This window comes from Neolamprologus brichardi, chromosome 19, assembly GCF_056152115.1.
Source record: "Neolamprologus brichardi isolate AB-2024 chromosome 19, ASM5615211v1, whole genome shotgun sequence".
NCBI classification, from domain to species: Eukaryota; Metazoa; Chordata; class Actinopteri; order Cichliformes; family Cichlidae; genus Neolamprologus; species Neolamprologus brichardi.
Genome location: NC_142122.1, coordinates 6,875,574 through 6,895,253, shown reverse-complemented (window position 1 = coordinate 6,895,253; position 19,680 = coordinate 6,875,574).

Genomic DNA, 19,680 nt, shown 5'->3' with positions numbered 1-19,680 from the left:
TACAGACTGTAAAACAGAGACACTGGGCATGTGTTTGTGCTCTTCAAAACTTTTGATCACTGTCTGCAAAACGTACAATCAAAAAGACAAATCAAACTGTGCATTCTTGCACTGACATGACACGTTCATCACTGAGCATACTGACCTTATTTTACCACATAATACTGTAACAATACATCCAAATGTTTGTGGATGCATGGCATATCTCCTTGTTTTCTATGGTCACAGTAGGAATAGAAGAGTAACTGAATGAGTTTTTCTGCTCTTGGAAGCAAGTATACAGCATACAATGTTTGTATAATGAGCAATCCATGATTCTCAGTATAAACACTCATATCCTTGAATGAAAGTGAAGGCCCCTGACACAGAAAAGGAAAAGAAAACTGGTCTGGTGCATTAGGAGTAGTTGTCAGTTTTTTTTATTTTTAGCTTGTTGTTACAGCCTTCCTCAAAATTCAGTGGAAAGTAACAGCTCATCTGTGATAAACTCTAATTACACTGTATTCATTCATGCTGTTACCATTAATCATAAGAGCACAAAGGATTCCAAGCAGCCGGCCGGTCGAACACAAAAGAAGATATGGATGTTGTTGCTAATTTGAAGCGCAGATCATCACGTGTTAGAATATAAATTCTCTGGCTCTTTAGTGGTTTTTGAACTTTATGTGTTCAAGGCAATATCTTTATATCCGTGCAATGTGTCATTTTACATGTCGCCGGTCCTTCTTTTGATTGTAGTTGACAGCCCATTAGTATCTAAATCTAGCATGACATCTGTAAGGAGTACCTCTGATTCAGATCGATCGTTGGAAGTAGGCCAAATCTCTCCCAGAGGAAATGGTTATTTTTTAAAACCTCTTTAGTTTGTCTGGCATCACTGTAAGGAAAGCTGGCTCAGGAGTGTTAACATCCCCAATCTACTTTAGGTTGTAAGTCAGGTGGGTTTAGTCATACTTTTTTTTCTCTTCCTTAGCATGTTGTTTGGTTTCACTGGTGGTTGGTTGTTTGCTCTACACAAGAAATGTTAAAAGATGCTCTCCCCTTAGATGACTGGTTCATGATTTTCTACATCGACAAGTCTTTAATAAGGTGGAGATGGACTTTAAAATTATAGAGAATATAATTATAAATTGGTGGCACGGTGGTTAGCACTGTTGCCGCACAGCAAGAAGGTCCTGAGTTCAATTCCACCATCAGGCCGGGGTCTTTCTGTGTGGAGTTTGCATGTTCTCCCCGTGTTTGCGTGGGTTCCCTCCGGGTACTCCGGCTTCCTCCCACCGTCCAAAGACATGCAGCTTGTGGGGATAGGTTAATTGGATAATCCAAATTGCCACTAGGTGTGAATGTGAGTGTGAATGGTTGTCTGTCCCTGTGTGTTGGCCCTGCGACAGACTGGCGACCTGTCCAGGGTGTACCCTGCGACAGCTGGGATAGGCACCAGCACCCCCCGCGACCCTGAAAAGGACAAGCGAATGGATGGATAATTATAAATTATTATTCACCTAATTATATGCAATTGGCAACTCCTGGGGTTAAAAAAAAACAAATGGAAAATCTAATTTTTAATATGACAGACAGGCATGTCTACAGCCATCCTTAGCAAGTGTGGGAGTCAACATGTCATGTGGATAGGCTTTTTTATGTCTGTACCAAATAGTAAAAACGTTTTAATTTGCTGGAAAAAAAAATTAATAATTATAGAAATTATACAGTTAAGACATTTTTACACACCAACCAGAAGAGCTCGGCTTTATTTGTTTATTTATTTGTTTTGTAATAAATTCCTATTTGACTGAACCCTGACTGATAAATAAACAACCTCTTTTGGTTTTGACATAGAGAGTATAAAGATTTTAGATTAACACATTCCACAGGACACTGTGTTAAAATGTTTTTCCTTTTTAAAAGAGGATAACTTGGATTTACTGAATCAATGTTGAAGTGCAAAACCTTCTGAAATATCGCGTTTTAATGCATCTGGCCTCAGTATGTGTCTTTTATGCTTCTTCTCACTATGTTTAACCAAAAATGTGGTACCATTAAGCAATTTGACTGTGGTTTTGTTGTGCAAGTATTATGTTTAAGACTTGATGCTGTTCCAGTGATAATTACCCTCAAGAAGAAGCACATTTTTAAAGCATGAAAGAACTGGTGGGCAAAACACTAATCAAAGTGAGATACTGAACAATACCCACAGTACAAAGCAGGAAGATTGGCTTTAATTTAACTCTGAGGGGATTTTGGAAGTGCTTTAAACTTTGTGGAGGCAAACAAAACGTTGCTCTGAAGGTTCAGTTAAACAACTGGATGGCCTTGTTAAGTTTCTTTCATAAGAAAAAACTGCATTGCTGCTTTTGCCTTAGCTCTGTGAGAAATAAAGCCCTGTGAGTAGGGATGGGTATCGTTTAGGTTTTATCCGATACCAGTACCAAACCGGTACTTTTGAAACGGTGCCAGTGCTTAAACGGTGCTCGAACCAGTGCTTAAAGAATGAAGAACACAAACTTTGTCCAAAAACCTCTCATGTTCAGCTGTTTTTTTTGTAAAACGATAACAATGTTAGCCTTTTCTGCAGCTATGGGGCATATATGGTATCACTCTTGGCTGAAAGCAGTGCTTAATCAATGGAAAAAAACAAAACAAACTTTATCCAAATCCTTTTTCTTTGGTCATTTTAGCCTTTTTGGCCAGGGTGAAGGGAGTATCTGCCATCAAACAAGAAGACAGCTGCATCTATGACGGTGTTTGCTAGTTCACCTTACGTACATTAATGTAATAACGTGGTTAGCCTACTCAACGAAAATTACACACGAACAACATTAAGCGACTCACCCAGAGAAGAACAGCTGCTGCTGCTGCCGTCATCATTTCTGCTACACTGGCAGGGCTAGGGGCCAGGACTCTCCTCTTCGGGTTTTTGGGGGATGTTGCAAACTCCGGGTCTGATAACAGGCACCACACCCGCAGTAGATGTGCTTGATGTGAGGTTTCGCAACAAGCTATCAAATACGGTGCATTTCTTGGCTTTTAAAAAAAGCGTCGCCAGGTGTTTCATCAGATTTGAGGTGTTACCTCCTTTGCACAGTATCACCTTAAAGCACTTGTTGCAGGCTGCTGAGTTTGCATCTTTTGCTGTGAAGTACAGCCAGACTTTTGACCGCTTCGCCTTGGGCGTTTTTAATCTGTAGCTCTGCTCTAAAAAAACGTACGTACCTGGGCCCGCCTACTACGCTTGGTAAATACTAAGGTAAAATGATTGGCTGGAATCCAAAGTGTATGACATCTCAGGAAAAAAAAAAACAACCAAAATAAAGCACCGAAATGTGCGCTGCTTTTCGGTCTGGTTACTACCGTTTATGTCAGAACCGGTGCCATGATGGCACCGGATACCGGTACCCATCCCTACCTGTGAGTGGATACAATTTCATCACAAAGGATTTCTCCAGGTACTGACGGTCGGTCATTTCAACCATCATCTTACAAAAATAATAACATGTAGAATTATTTTTTGTTGTTTGTGTAGTAATCTTGTACTTATGTTTGTCTTGTGCATACATATTTGTTAAAGATTTAGTTATGATATAGATACTTAATGTACAAGTCTAAAACTCTCAAACTGTATCATAAAAATAACTAATAAAATGGAAACTTCACCGACACACAGAAGCAACACAAGTCCTCATTTTATCCTAACATGACACCTTCAATTTTTTTCATTCCTTGACTACCATTCCTTGCTGTCACCTTGTCAGACACTTTCTGTCTGTTCATATTCACATCAGCAATGTTTGATGAAGGCTATGTTTCAAGCAAATGCGTCATCTCACTTAGAAACTGGTAGCATTAGTCAACATCTCGCCCGATAAATGATGTGATTTTAAGACACAATCTACTGTTTTTGTTTGGCTTTTTTCTTCACATGGTAGGTACTTGGTCTTAGTCTTTCCCCTAGTAAGGTCAGTCAGAACCTTTGATATATCATACTAATTATAATTTCTGTCATCTGGAGATTGTATGAAAGAATTGGGTTTTCCTTTCAATTTCTTAGGATTTCTTAGTATTTTTATAGGGTTAGAAAGACTATAAAGGACTGATACTATAAAAAATCAGTATCATTTCATACAGTTTGTGTAGTTGTATATAGCAGTATTAATATAGTTGTCAAGAACTATCAAGCCACACCTTGACTTGTCCTCCCTACACGCCTGTGTACATCTGCATTCCATCTTAGAATCGCTTTTTTTAACCTAACCAATAAGCAAAAATGAACTGTAAGTGAAGCATGTAAAGAATGCAAAATAAAGCTTTTGAAATAACTCTCGTGTGCAGGACACAGACTCCAAAAAAAAAAAAATCCTGCCCAGTGCTTTTTTCTTTGTTTTGTTTTTTGTTTTTTTTACTTTACCAAAGGTAAAGGTATTAAGACCTAATTGAATACTTGTTAGAATTGCTGTTGGGTGCATTTAGAGAGTCCAGCTTTGTTGTTTTTTTTATTCTCTGAACACGTCTTAGTGTCATGATCCTGAGTCCGTGACTCAGTGATTTTGTGTTTGGTGTATTTATTGTTATTATTTTCATTATTATGTGTGAGCTGTTTTGGGATGGTTTGTGTTTTGGGATTTTAGATACTGGGTTTCTGGGTTGTGCTCCCTCTGTTGGTCCCTGGTGTTAGTATTCCCCTGTCTCGTCAGGTTAATCAGGTCCAGCTGTGTCTCCCACCTGTGTGTGATTTCCCAGTGTCCCTCTGTGTATTTATAGTGTGTGTTTGCCTCTGTTCCTCGTCGCGTCGTCTGTGTTCATCCTCTGTGTCACCCTGCGTACTCTGCATTTCTCCGTGAATACCCTGCGTGTTCTCCCTGCTGTCCTCCCTCCATGTTCAGGTTTGCTACTCTTTGGTTTAGTTTCTCCCAGTTTAGTTCATCCTTAGTTCTGTTTTGCCATCCCCACTTTATGTTCAGTATTCTTAATAAATCACCCTCACATCTGAATAAGTGCTGCATTTGAGTCCTCCTTCCACACATCACACGGCTGCTGCCCCAGCCGTGACACTTAGGCAGTTTATCCCTGCTTGGGAAGTCCCGTGAAGCCACAGCTTGACACACATCCACAGTAGATGGGAAGTATACATGAACTACAATCTTCAGGTCACTCCACATTTAGAGTTTAAGTCAAAGCTTTGGCTGGGTCACTCAAGGATAGAGTCTTAGCATGAGGTTAAGTGTTTGTTGCCTTAGCGTTGGACTAGGCTCAGGTCTCTGCACTCTGGAATAGCTCTTCGTTCGTATCTCTGTATGCAATGAAAGAAATGAGGATCCAGTGATTAGGAAGAATCATTTCCTGTTTTATTTTGTAAGTCCTGTTTCTCTTTCATCTTTTCTTTATGTTATTTTTCCTCAGCATTTTTTTTTTTTTTAAGTTGTTCTCAATTAGCCAGCTTCCTCTGAGTCAGCCTCATGCATTTCATTTGGTGTCTTTCACCTTCCTGTGTATGTTTCTGTTGAACAATAAATGCATAAATGTTGACTTTTTCTTTGACTCTGCATGAATTTATAAACCTGAATTTGTGTCAACTCCACATTCAAGCCTGTCACACTTTGCGTTTGGCTTCTTTCATCCTTCACTCAGCTTGAACTGCACTGAGTGTCCTGCCACTGAGAAACACACCCACAGCATGGTGTTTGCTACCACCACCGTTCCTCACTGTAGAGATGGTATTTGTCACATGAAAACCTGTGCAAGGTGCTATACAAAACAAATATAAAGCTCAGTGGGGGAAAGTGCCTAAAGTGTGCCAATGTAGCTCTATATTTTTCTTTTGGACAAACATTTTACATAGATGTCTTTTTGGTCAACAGGTAGCAATTTTAAATCACTTCACTGGTGACAGTGATACAGTCTAGACAATATTAGGCTAATACCCAGAAACTGGACAGTAAAACATAAAAAGAAGAATTACTTACATATTTGTTTAAAAATCAAATCTGGATCAGAAACTGGGTTTAATGAAAACTCTGATTTTTATCCCTAAGATGAGGAAAAACTGTGTGTTCTGTTCAGCAAAGAGACCTAACTTAAACTCTGAGTCAGTTAAGGTCGTCACAAACTCTGTGAAACCAACCTGCTCGAGCCCAGTGAAGCAGTTTGTGAAATAGTCACGAAACTCCAAACTGTATTTTCATTTTCATCAAAAAACAAATTGACAATTGATGTTTTTAAGTATTGGCAACAGGACATAGTATACTTTGTATCAGAAGCACAGATTTTCACCATCACCATGGTAACCAGAAAGTTTTAAAAGGCAGTCTTTGTACCCAAAACCAAGATATATTTCTAAAACTAAGCAGTTTTTACAATTCATGCTTAATCAGTCTTTTACAAGGCCTAAACCTGAAGGTCAGCACTACTTTCTCCTCTACTCTCCCCCAAACCATTTTTTTTTTTGTTTTTTTAAAGAGGATAATGAGCGCGGGCTGATGAAAGTCATATTCAGGGACACAAAATTCGTGTTCATAATCACAAAAAAATGAAAGAAAGTAAAATTTGTGTCCTGCCACAGGAATCAATAGATTAAAGGTTGTGACAATTTCACAAACTACATTGAGACTACATTGCTGAAGAAAACCTTGAGTAGGCAAACTTTGAGTTTCTCTCTGACTCCTCCACTCTTGCTGCATTTGAATGAACTTTTTTCAAACCTGCAGTCAATATCAAAGCACAAAGCAGAGGTCAACAGAAGTCAGAAGTTTATGTCTTTACAAATATAATTGAATTTATACATAAGCTTGCTGTATCTTATTTTCAATCAATTGGTCATCAGTGCCACAGGGTTGTATTCTTATCTCTATATATAAAATATATACATGTTGTTAATTATCTGAAGCTATGGGCAGTAAGGTAGGTATCAGATTGTTTCAGATTTAGCCTTACATTACTGTAGTAGTCAGTGTAAATAAAAATATGAAGCTATAGGCACATATAACACAGTAGAACAACACTTGTTATGTTTTAATGTCTCACCCCACTGGCACCAACTTAGCGATAATGTGAAGGGAGGATGAGTCTCAAATGACTTTCAGTTTCTACATTTAGACTAAATCAAGTATTTCTAAATGCAGACACTCTGAATGTGTTCTGATTGCATTTCATGTTGGAATATGTTGATAATTAGAAATGCAACATTTTAAATAGGGGTCTAAAATTTTTAAGTTGAACCTTGACATCTTTTGACTGACAAATATCAAAAAGATCATAATTAAACTGTCTTTTCTGCCATCGCTTTCATCTGCATTTCTTCTCTGTCAGTTTACACCTGAATAGTTACATTTAAAAATAAAATGTTTAATTTTGTTGCAATTCCAGTTTTATCTGAATATGGATGACGGTGAACAAAATGAATGTCCTCCTGTTTTGAACATCATGTTGCACTCCTTTCCTTTGATAACTTGATTACTCTTTATTTTCCTGTTGCCACGATCAGTCATTGTATAGGAGATGATGAGTAGATTTAGTAACTCATGAACACACTTAAATCAAGGTGAACACAGTCACAGTGGATTGACCCAACAGCTTCGCTGGAACAGAAAACACAGAGTTGCCCATTGAGAATTAATCATCTCAGTTTATGGTTAGACTCAGAGTTTTTTGAATTGGCTTTTTGGAGTAGGTGCCAATGCATATAGCAACCTAAAACCTTTTATCCTGGTCTAGAATACTTTCAACCTCATGACTGTGGACAGGAGGCATATAACCTGTTTATGAAGAAAGTTTGTTTGATTTTGATTTGGTGGTGTCAGTAGAGAGAAGGGGGAAAGGTCAGGTTGAATATACTTTTGATCTTAGTTGTCATGGTGAAGTGAATATTGCAAAAAAAGAAAAAAGGAAATAAAAGACAGAAAATCACCTAAATCACCAAGATTCATCCTCCAGGAATGTTTCTACAAAACATCACTAGTTGACATTCATTAGTCATTAGGATGTTTGAGTTTGTACCAAAGTGGGGTTTTTTATTTGACACTAATTACATAACAATGGCACTTGCTAAAAGTATCACAGAAAAATTAGCGATAACATTTTGAAACTGGAAAAAAAAAGAAAATACAGGATAGGAAATGCATCTAGAATTTTGAATAAAAAACATCTAAATGTAACAGAAGCAAATGGGAGCTCAAAGTCAGTACTCAGTCTTGCAGCATTGAGCACAGCAAAAACTTCATGTCAAAGCTGAACTTGTCAAAGAAGGATTTGGGGGAGGGGGTCACAGATTGTTTGACCAAATGGTATTGAAGGATTGTTGGGCTGTGTCAGAGTCGGTCACAGATCATGGAGATATAAGATTCATTCAGATCGGTAATGTAACAGTCAGACTACAAATATATCAATAATAGCTTTTCTTTTAACACAGGAGGGAAAAACATCACACATTTTGGTGAAACTAGTAGGAATGTGAAGGCAGAAGAATCAGAAGGTTTGACTCTCAATACTTTCTGCATTTCATTTTTTTTCAGGGTTTATTCCAAACATTTTGATGTAGAAATGTAGATGCATCTATATGACTCATTGGCATCACTCTACCTATGCCATTTTGTTAAAGTTAACATCAGCCCACACAAGTGAAAACATTTTTTTAAATTAAATTAGCCATTATTTATAAATCACAAGATTTTGACCACTTTCATGTGTGTATCTTTGTTTTCACTACTGACTTTAAATTGGTACATAGAGGACACATGAGCTTAAGTGTTAAATTGACTTTCTAAATTAAAATTATTATTTCATTTTATTTTTATTTTTTATATTTTGCCATATCAACATTACCAGTACTCTTTGGATTTAGTTCCTTGTCACTCCGTTTTTTTCCCCAAAAAGTAACTGAAGTTGAATGGTCGCTGCTTCAACACACACGCTTCATCCAGCACCCAGTGCAGATGTCGTAATAATAAAAGTGGTCAGAACAGAACTTCCAGGGCAGGAATCTAAAAATAGCAGCCCAACAAACTTCAGGATTGAATTTCTTAATAATAGTTGTGTGCAATAGCTCTATGTCCAGCTCCATGAATTCCCACTGTGCAATAACTGAATTTACTGAAAAGAGTCCAGTTTTGTCCTCATATTGCAATTTGATAGTCCATTTATACATACTTAGTAATGGAGTAGAGAACATACTGTATACTTGTAAGAAATTATCAGCCCAATGCACAAACACTACCTGTGGTATGTTTTTGGGAAGTAACAGTGTTTCTTGCCATTTCCTGTAGAATTTTCAATAGAATGTATAAAATATATCATTTTCAGAATCAGAATCAGAATACTTTATTGATCCCTGGGGGAAATTATTTTTTTGTTACAGTGCTCCATTATAAACAAACATTAACAAGACAGACAATACGCTAACTAAGAATAGTACAATATATATATATATATATATATATATATATATATATAAGTCACTTATTAATAAATAGCTGAAAAAGAAACGTGTAGCTGTAGCAGTAAACAGTGTGTTAAGTGGATGCGTTGTACAGGGAGATGGCTACAGGCAGGAAAGATTCCCTGTGTCGTTCAGTGGTGCTTTTCAGTAATCTCAGTCTCTCACTGAACGTGCTCCTGTGACTGACCAGCATGTCATGGAGTGGGTGGGAGGTGTTATCCAACATTGTCTTTATCTTGGACATTGTCTTTATTTTGAATATTGATGATCAGTAAAAACATGGTACACTGTAACTTTCTGCACACAACAAAACAGCAAAAGATTTTTTTAAATGGTAGGTTTTTAAACAATTAGCGTATTAAAATCTGAAAGAATTTACCCAGCACTGACATTTAAAAGATTATTTCTGACTTGTAGAATCTGGTTTATTCAAACATTCCTCTGATATTATACAGTGTACATAATTTTTTCTGCAGACAGAACCAAAACCTGTGAATAAGAACAAAGCAAACTGTGTGTGTGTGTGTGTGTGTGTGTGTGTGTGTGTGTGTGTGAGGCCTTGTTGCCTTGTTATTGATCGCTTATTCTCTACGTTCTAGTCATTATAAGACTCAGCTGTTTAACCATCATATTCAACTCCTCATTAATTCACTTCATTCCTTCATTCATTCATTTGTATAGGCAATGGTTTGACAGGATACAGACCTCAAAGCCTGTAAGAAATTGATTCCAGAAATGACTGACATAATTACTGTATTGTAATAGTTATAAAATAAAGAAAAAAAGCTGCATTATGCATCAGTCCATCTGGTGAACCGTAAACTCCCCTGTGATTGTGCAGTATCTGCACACTTAATGAAAAGGTAATGTACATAGCTAACTCGCACTTTTCCCATTATTTACGCAGAAAGAAATTTGCTTCATGTTTTCCAATTATCATACAAGTGTGATTAGAAAAAAAAAGTTTTGCTGCGAAAGCCAAAATGATTGCAATCATAATTGAGGCTTGTTTAAATAATACATTCAGAGTAATTAACTCGGATCTTTGGGTGTTCTTTTTGTTGCAGCTAATAGGAGCAAATGCTCTTAGTAATAAAGTTTGAACTTGTTAGTAACACAGCACACGTGATCTCTCGTCCAGTTTCATTCTCTCTACTCTTCCTACATGACAGTCTTTGCACACTGTATGCATGTAAGCCACATTCCTCAGTCATCTGTTTGATGTTTGTCTGGTGGACAGTATCTTTTTATGCTTGAGGTCTTTCAAAGCAGTTCTGAAGGGCAGGAGGCAGGGCAACAGCTAGTTCTTGAAGATAAATAAAAATGAGCACACTTGTTCACAAGCCTGACAAAGTTGTCCACAAAAAAGTGATATAAGAAGCAAGGCGCCACGATGTCCGCATTTCACCTTTAGCAGTAAAACACAAACCTTTCACAGAGAGATTTGTGCTCAGTTAAATTGGCTTTCTGGTTAATTGTTTCAGTGTGGACAGGACTCTCACATTTCTCAACACATTTATGACCCTTTCCCCTTTGGAGGAGCCATGCTACCAAACTGCTATTAAAATGAAACCTGTTGCCACTAATAGTAGGTCTAGTTATAGCTGAGTTCTATAACATCATCGGCATTGAATCATTATCAAAAAATAAAAATCACAGTTTTCCACATCTGATTCTGGCCTGGCGACGTGGACAATAGTTATTGTTTATTAGTGAATTTGGAGCTTTTACTGAATGACTCTAGAGGTGCCTCTTTCTGCTTTCTGATGTAATATAGGGGAGATTTTGCCAATATGGTCATCTGGGACACACAACTCCTACCTAAAAGTGAGTATATCCTTAAAGAAGAGCTTAAATTGACTTTGTCAGATGGAAAACTGCAGCGCTACACCAATGTGTGTATATATACAGCAATATTTATCTTAAAGTGGGCTACACAGATTATGAGTACAGCAGGAGAATCTAGATCTACCATTAGATAATAAAAGTTAAGATGTCTCAACCTCATCCTTATCTTTTTTTTTTCTTTGAAGAGATTATCTCAAAAGTCAGTATGAAAGTGCAGTATGAAATTAATGAAGTTCTCTTTCATGTATTTGAAAAACATTTCTAGGTACAAGTACAAAGAAGGATTATTAAGAGATTTATTATTTATTTAGCAGTGAAACTTTTTTTGAGTAGTTATAAAAGTGACTTCAAGCCACTGGTCTCCATGAGGAACTATGGTTCAAAGAGGCTTTCAGGTTGAACTTGGATCATAGTTTTTACACAGAGCTTTTGCTATCTTTTTCATTAGCTGTTACGTGTAGATAAAGATTGATTAGCCTCTTGCTTTAAAAAATATATATAAACACACACATGTGAGAAGAAAAAAAAATCTGCTTTTACAAGGAAAGAAACTGACACCATTGCAGAATAAAAAAAATCTTTTTATTCAGAACTTGACCCTTCTCTTTGAACCAACAGGATTACTAATGTTTGCTGTCTTAGTATTTCAATTTAAGGAGTAAAATCCCAGTAAAACGAATGGAGCATTGCATGTATGCGGCTGTTTGGGATTTAACCATCAGTCTCCACCTTGTCAGACAAATTCTCTCTAATCTTGTTTTCAAAGACCTGCCATATTCTGAAACGTGCATTTTGTTGGATTTAGGTAAGGTTAGCAAATGCGCTTGTATGAAGAGAAATAAATGCGTGCAGTAAATAAAAGCCCAACCCAGGTAAATAATAGGCTCCAAGCATAGCCTGCTGAGCCATCATCATGTCCTGTCTGCATGACTAGACTAATGTAATCATAATTGGCTTTTAGTGTTCTTTTCTAAGCAATACACACAAAGCATGTTTAGTTGTTGTTGTTTTTTTCTTTCATAGAAGAAGCAGTTTAGCCACAGTGTGAATGGGTAATTAAATTGCTGGTAATTATGTATCGATCTGGAGCTTTAATGTTGTCAAAGGTGGTGTTTTTAATCGACAGGATTGTCAGTCATTTGCAGTGTTTATGGATGGGGAAAAAGTGACACAGAGGAGAGTGAAAAGGTAGAAATGAAGATGGTAAATGGCCTGTATTTGTATAGCGCTTTAATCCCTAAGGACCCCAAAGCGCTTTTACACAACCAGTCACCCACCCATTCACACACAGTCACAGCAAGCTACATTGTAGCCACAGCCACCCTGGGGCGCACTGACAGAGGCGAGGCTGCCGGACACTGGCGCCACCGGGCCCTCTGACCACCACCAGTAGGCAACAGGTGAAGTGTCTTGCCCAAGGACACAAAGACCGAGACTGTCCAAGCCGGGGCTCGAACCAGCAACCTTCCAAGTACAAGGTGAACTCCCAACTCTTGAGCCACGATCGCCCGTGATAAGATGACAAAAGGTGGTGAGAGTTGGGGAAAAAAGAGATAAAGAGAGATGCAAGATGGCAGTTATTTAAATATTTGTATTTGTCAGACATCATTGTTCACTGATCATTTGTTCCATTTTGGGAAACAATCAAATTAATCTTATTAAGATACCATCGGCTGTGATTATTTCCAGTGATGGGAATAACGGCGTTACTAACGGCCAATCACAGCCAATCACATGGCCACTTTAAGATGACAAAGCAACAGGGTGATATATACCAGTTTTTAAATTGTGTTGATAGGCCACGTAAAACCAGAGTCATGATAAACAATATATACGAGGCGTTTTTTCCTCAATAGTTTCGCCACGTTTACTGTCTAAGGACAGCGCTAGCAAGATCTCTCTGCTTATGAGCAAGAAATAAAAAAACAAACAAACCAAAAAACAGCCCGTTCCTGTAGGTGGAAAAATGCACCATGTCAACCAATCAAAAAATGATATGGCAACATGGTTGTTTGGTTGTTTAGGGAGAGAGAGAAGTTTTAGGAGTGACAGCGAGAGAGAGAGAGAGAGAGCAGAAAAAGAGAGAGCGAGTTTTGAGATGTGAGAGATTTGTGACGTTTAGCGTGTTTGGAGTGTGTAGTTAATGTGTTGTCTTGTGTAGTTAGTGTGTAGTGTTGTGGATAGTTTTGTGTTGTGTGTCAGAACAATGAGGCAACTGCTAAATGAAAACATGAGGAGTGACACACCTGCTGCTGTCAGGCCTGCAGGTCTCAGGCTGTGATGTTCTCCTTTATAGTGGACAGAAATTATTTTTTTGAAGTGGCACAAATAATTTGTGCGGCATCTTATTGAATGCAGAACAGCTGATTTTTATTTAAATAGTTTGAAGTGGTTATTAAAAAAAGGGGTAAAAGGTAAATGGCTGCAAATAACTTTGTTGTTTGCAAAATTTGTGCAGAGGATTTTAAAATTGACAATTTATGTTTGCATTTAAAGTTATGAAATATGATTCAGTGAACATGTTTGTGGTTGTTACAGTGAAAAAATATAACTTTCTACTCGGATTTTATGTTTTTTTAGTCTGATTTTAAATCAATTGTGTTAATACAGTATGTCAAAATGAAAACATAACTATAAATTCAGCTGCAGTTTCCTGCATTTCTTTCAGTGCACACTGGGAGATACTCCAGACCTTTTGGTGACCCTGAAAAAAAGGTAGAGAAATTGGACTGGATTGAAAAGACACTCATGCGGCATCTCAGATTGGTTATTTGGTTTCAAATACTGTCATCCACAAAGGTATAATGTAGTTATTGTTTTATTACATTGTAGTTTCAAATTGTGCTATATTTATAAATTCAAAACACACTCAATTACTTTGTTTACAGTAGCTTTTATCATTTACAATGCATCTATAGCTTTCTTTTCTTGCTTTGGGGATTAGCTAATAAATTCATGATCCCTGTGCCCAGAGTTTGTTTGCTGGAGTTTCAATTCATGTGCTGTGAAGAAGCTCGAGGATTCTTATATAGGTGATTCTTATAAGGTGTTGTTTTGTTCGTGTTACTTTATAAAGACTTTGTTAAATGATATTTCAGTGAATGATTATTGCAGATATACCCACTCTAACATAACATTTAAAGTTATTTATTTGTGGAAGCATTTTTATAGTTTTAACATTTATTAACCCTTCTCTCTTCCAAGGTCCATTTCTGGTTACAGGTGGTGGTGTTTTCATAAAGCACGCACATGAAGATGCTCAACATGACTTCCATTTTTACTTTTTTCATTTCCGTGTTTCACGTATGGTCGTTAATCGTTTCTGGTTTGATTTTGGTATATCTTTGTCTCCTTTTTCTTGTGATTAGTGTTACTTTCTCTTTTTTCTGATTTGGTTTCAATCCTGTTTCCAATTTCATGTTTATCTTAAGTGTATAACTAGTCCAGCCCCTCCCCTCAGTCTGAGTGTCTATTAAAATCCCTGTGTTTTTCCTTGCTAGGTTTTTGAATTCAGGTTTTTTTTCGTTGTAGATTCCTGTATTTTGGACGTTATATCAGCTTCGTTAAATGACTCATGTTTTGTTCATCCAGTCTGTCTCCCACGTGTACATTTCAAAAACATGACAAATATAACAAATAAAGGACACCTTGAGCTTTTGACACACATTAGAAAAATATTAGCTGCTACTGATGAACATTATCTTTAGTCTCCTCATTTGAGCTGGATAATCAAAGTTGGGGTTTTTTCAGAAAGTTTCTTTTGCAAGAGGTGTCAGAGATGTCTCAAGGACTTGATTTCAAAGCAGTAACAGTTTAAGCCCAGACAGATACAGTATACACACAGTGTGCTCTTCATTGTGCATATCACTTAGAGATCAAATGAGTCAAAATTGTATAATTTATTAGCAACAAAAATAACTGTTTTATAACTCACTTGGTTAAGTTCAGTTAGTAACCTTTGCTAATGCATGTCACTGACCTATACCTCTTCAATGTTTGTAACAAATGAGATATTTATAATGCAATTATATGAAAAATAAAAATGATTTAATAAGGATAAGCTACAACAACTCCTGCGGCACAACAACGAGAGTCTGATTGAGTGTGAGTTAAAAGGCAGGCCCACAAATTTCCTTATCTAATGAGTGCATATGGGCTAATAAAATAGTGTGCCAGTTTTTCACAGTACATCCACTTTTGAATAATGGGGTTTATTGTCCATGCACCACAGCTGTTCATCAACTCTTTTATTTCCTTTCCACCAACCGATCAGTTTTATATTATATAGCCAAGTACAGTATTTCTAACGTACAGTACAGCTACTGCACAGTGCTCTGTCAGCACTTAGATGTGAGGAGGTAATTGCCAACTGCAAGAGGCAAATTGAAATTTGCCTGGAAAGATGGTGAAAACATTCAATTGTACTTGCAGGCAAATCAGGAGTGCTGCTGAAAATCTGCTTATGCTGGCAAATGCATAGGTGAGAATCTGACAGCAGCTTGAAAAGAAGATTTTCTAGAGAAAGCATAAAAAGACGATCATTATAAAACTTGTGTTTTACATAATCTCTCCAAGCTATGTCTGACAGTTGTTGTTAACTTTGTTGCTCTGTCTCAGCATTGTTATATTCACTGATCCATATAGAGATATAATGATGAAATATTGATAAAGAAACCGTAATAACGAAATATGAAATACAGTTTTAGGTCTTGGCAACAAATTCAAACTTTAATGTAAAAAAGTACTATACAACTGCACAAATTTTTACTTACCTAGTACCAAAAAAAGGTTGTAGCAGCAGATCTCTTGTGCTTTGTTGTTTGTGAGTTCACGCTACCATGAATCAGACTCTTGTTCTATACTGTTGCTAGTTTGTGGTTTTACTAATGTTAGATACACACCACTGTTGACCTGAGAGAACCACAGTAGTCTGACCCTTGTGGATACAATCTGATTCAGTCCTCTGGCAGTTAGTTTACCCTTTCTAAAAGTTGTAGTGTAAAAGTAAAATGCAGCATCATTTCCTGCCTGTTAGCCCTGCATGAAAAGCTTAAAATTAGTATTACTTTAAATAATATTTACTGGGTGATAAATAGCCATTCTCTGCAATGATGACTAGTGGGAAGGGTTTTTTTTCTTTGTTTGTTTGTTTGGTTATAATGTATTCTGCTCTATGCATTTTTTTCCATCACAAAAGAACAAAACAAAACAAAAGTCTCCCTCATCTTTTGCTCTTGTGGCCTTCTGCCAAGGGAGGAATGTAAAGGAAAGAGTGAAATGTAGATTCTGAGGTAGTCATCATCAGCTGGGACAGACTTTTTTTAACCAACAGGTGCACTCTAGCTACATCTCTACTCGCATTTGTGAAGTTTCATTGCTGATATTCAATATTCAATACATTTTCACCAAGAAATATTGACTGCTACTGCATCACATAGTGATATGTGTAGTAATAGCTGAGTGATAATGATGACCATGGGTCTTCTCATTTCATCATTCTCTATTTCTGCAGTAAAAACATATAAAGAAATATTGATTTTTTTTTTTTTTACCTAAACAAAAGTGAGTTTAGGTAAAAGCTCCTATCCTATAATGATTTCTATAACAACCACAACGGAGGAAATTTAGTAATAAAAGGAGGGAGAGACCAAAACAGTATGAAAGCATGCACCTCTCTCAAGGTTTCAGAATAACAAAATTGAAACAGTAAATCTCCAGAAGTATCGTATGCACCTTTTATTATTTCTTCAGTGTCTCATTAGCATTCCATAGTGGGGCTCTTGTCTCTTGCTCCAAAGCAAATGAACACATTTTCCCACTGGATCAAGTGGTCAGTAAATAAATCGGCTGTCACGAGAAGATGGATTTCTCTCAGTCTCCCTAGGGTGGCATCTTGACTGATTGACTGATTTAGGTACTGACTGTCATCTGGTTGGTTTATTCATCATTTTGTGTCAGTGGCACTGACTACATTGCTTCGGTAATTGTTCATGTGGATGAAAGAGCACGTGCGAGAGATTTATCATTTGCGCTACATAATAAAACAGATGAGATTATTCTTTCAGAGAGAGAAGAACATGGACTGGCTTTTTGTTTAAGGCTAGATGCCTAGAAAAAAAGTTTTCTATATTGTGACAAATGGCATGTTTTATATTTATGTGCATACATATGTTATGAGATCAAAATATAAAAAAATATATAAAAATTAAATGACAAGCTACCGTCTCATCCTGTATTTCAGCATCCCTACAGAACAAGAAAAAACAAACTTTCATGTCTCGAGAAGCCACAATAAGAACTTTGTAAAACAAATATATATTGTGTGTTTAACTGATAATATTTTCACAAGGTTTTGGGCATTTAAAATCACGTTGGGGTGTTGTAACCAAGATGACATAACTAAAAGCAACAAATCAAAATATAACTACTTACTTCATAACTTACTAACTGAGAAATCCAGGTCAAAAGAAATGGCAGTACACGCCCACAAACTCCTTAAGACTAACAAGCAAAACACCTAGCAAGAGCTCTAGGAAGAACCAGGACTGGCTGGATGGAACTGGAAGAAAATTAATGAATCTTCTACCCAAGGCAATAGCCATGTTGGCTGCTTATATAACAAACTGTCATGAGCCAGAAGCCAATCACAGCTGGGTAACTTGACATTCCAATTAGCATACAAACTCATTCACACCTAGGGTGCATCTTGTAGACCTTTTTATACTGAGAAAGACAAGCAGAGCAGCTTTGTTTTGCAAAAGGCATATTCAGTGAGTTGACCTTCACAATGATCAGGTAAGAAAAAAAAAAAACAGATGTTTGAGCTGGAAGTGCATAAGTTCGAAATCATTCAAGACCTTTTGCAGGACTCCAGGTGATGTCGCTGGTTCCAGACAATGATAAGAACACAGCAGCTGCTGGCAACTTTAAAGAACTTATAGGAATATTTTCTTACTACAAATTATGAGTTATTTATTATGCATTATTTCATAAATGAACAAGTTACTATTGTTCTATAATGTAAAAATGAATATAAAGAAGAGGAAGCATGTCCAAACTTATAAAGCTGCTATTATTATACATTTTTACATTATATGTTTACGTTATCTGATCCCAGTTTAACATAAAATCATTAAACTTCTTTGTTCTGGGCATAATGAGACATCTACAGTATGAAGGTCAGGATTTGAAATCAAAGTACAAGCTTACAAACACATTAATTAGAAGCTACAGTCATTGAAAAATGTGATCCCACATCATTACAAGTAGATAACAATTACCTAATCCTGTCATCATCCATGGCCTTATGAACACGATATGGCTGCAGTGAGCATCAATCACTTGCAGCTAATTCCATAAGGCTTCATAAAAGGTCATCGGGTTGATTGTGATGAACAAGATTAACTGCTGTGACCATAAAATTTGTCATGCCTTTAATTCAGTTCATTGAGATTTTTTTTTTTATTCTATCTGATGACCCTGTTGCTATGTGGTTAACTTTTTTACTGCACAGAGGTCAGTGTGTCTGCAGGCCACAGGCACCGATACTCCAATCGACTCTGTGCAGAAGATGGGAGATCAGTAGAAACATAGAGACAAACTGAACTCTATCCTCTGCACCTCTGATGGATTGCAACACAGCAACATAGGATCAGGGCCATGCATCTTCGCAACAATGCTGTCAGCTTGGCATAAAAGCATGCAGGAGAAAAACTGTCAAGTGGTGAAACAGCAAAATCCTTCCCCATTTCATACTGACAAGTTGTGGGAATTGAGATGCTGTGTGGCATTTTACCATGGCAAGTAACAAAACAAGAAGGAAGCCAGGCATTTTTTCCTATAGATATTACTGTTAAGAACTGTCACTGTTAAGTCCTGTAATTACTGCAAATGTAAGTGTTCAGTGATTGAATCTTAGCTTCCAATAAAGGTGTTTTTTATATCATTCAGGGAACAAACTCAGACATTTTTTACTGGTTGATTTTTGATTATTATGATTATTTTCCTGTACATAAAACTGGCTGTGCTAGAACATTTTTGAAGGTGACATTTTATTGTAAAAGAAATAATGAATGTGCAAATCATACAGACTGAGTGCATCCACATCGGAGGGTGACTTTCCACTAACTTTCTATTGCAGAAGTGCCTTCTGTTGATTTCTGCCATCTATTGAAAGGTTCTGTGAGTCAGGATGAGCTACCAAAGACTACAGAATAAAGAAAGCATTTATAAATCAAACTTTAAAACACAAAGGTGGATACAGGCAAGAAGACATGAGGCAACTATCAGGAGTAATAAGGGAGAAACTTGAATCTTTCTTTCTTGTTGAAGCATCTTGTATTCCTTTAAGTTTAACTACAGCATTTTGAGTGTGCAATTTCTGATACAGTAAAACTCAAAATAAA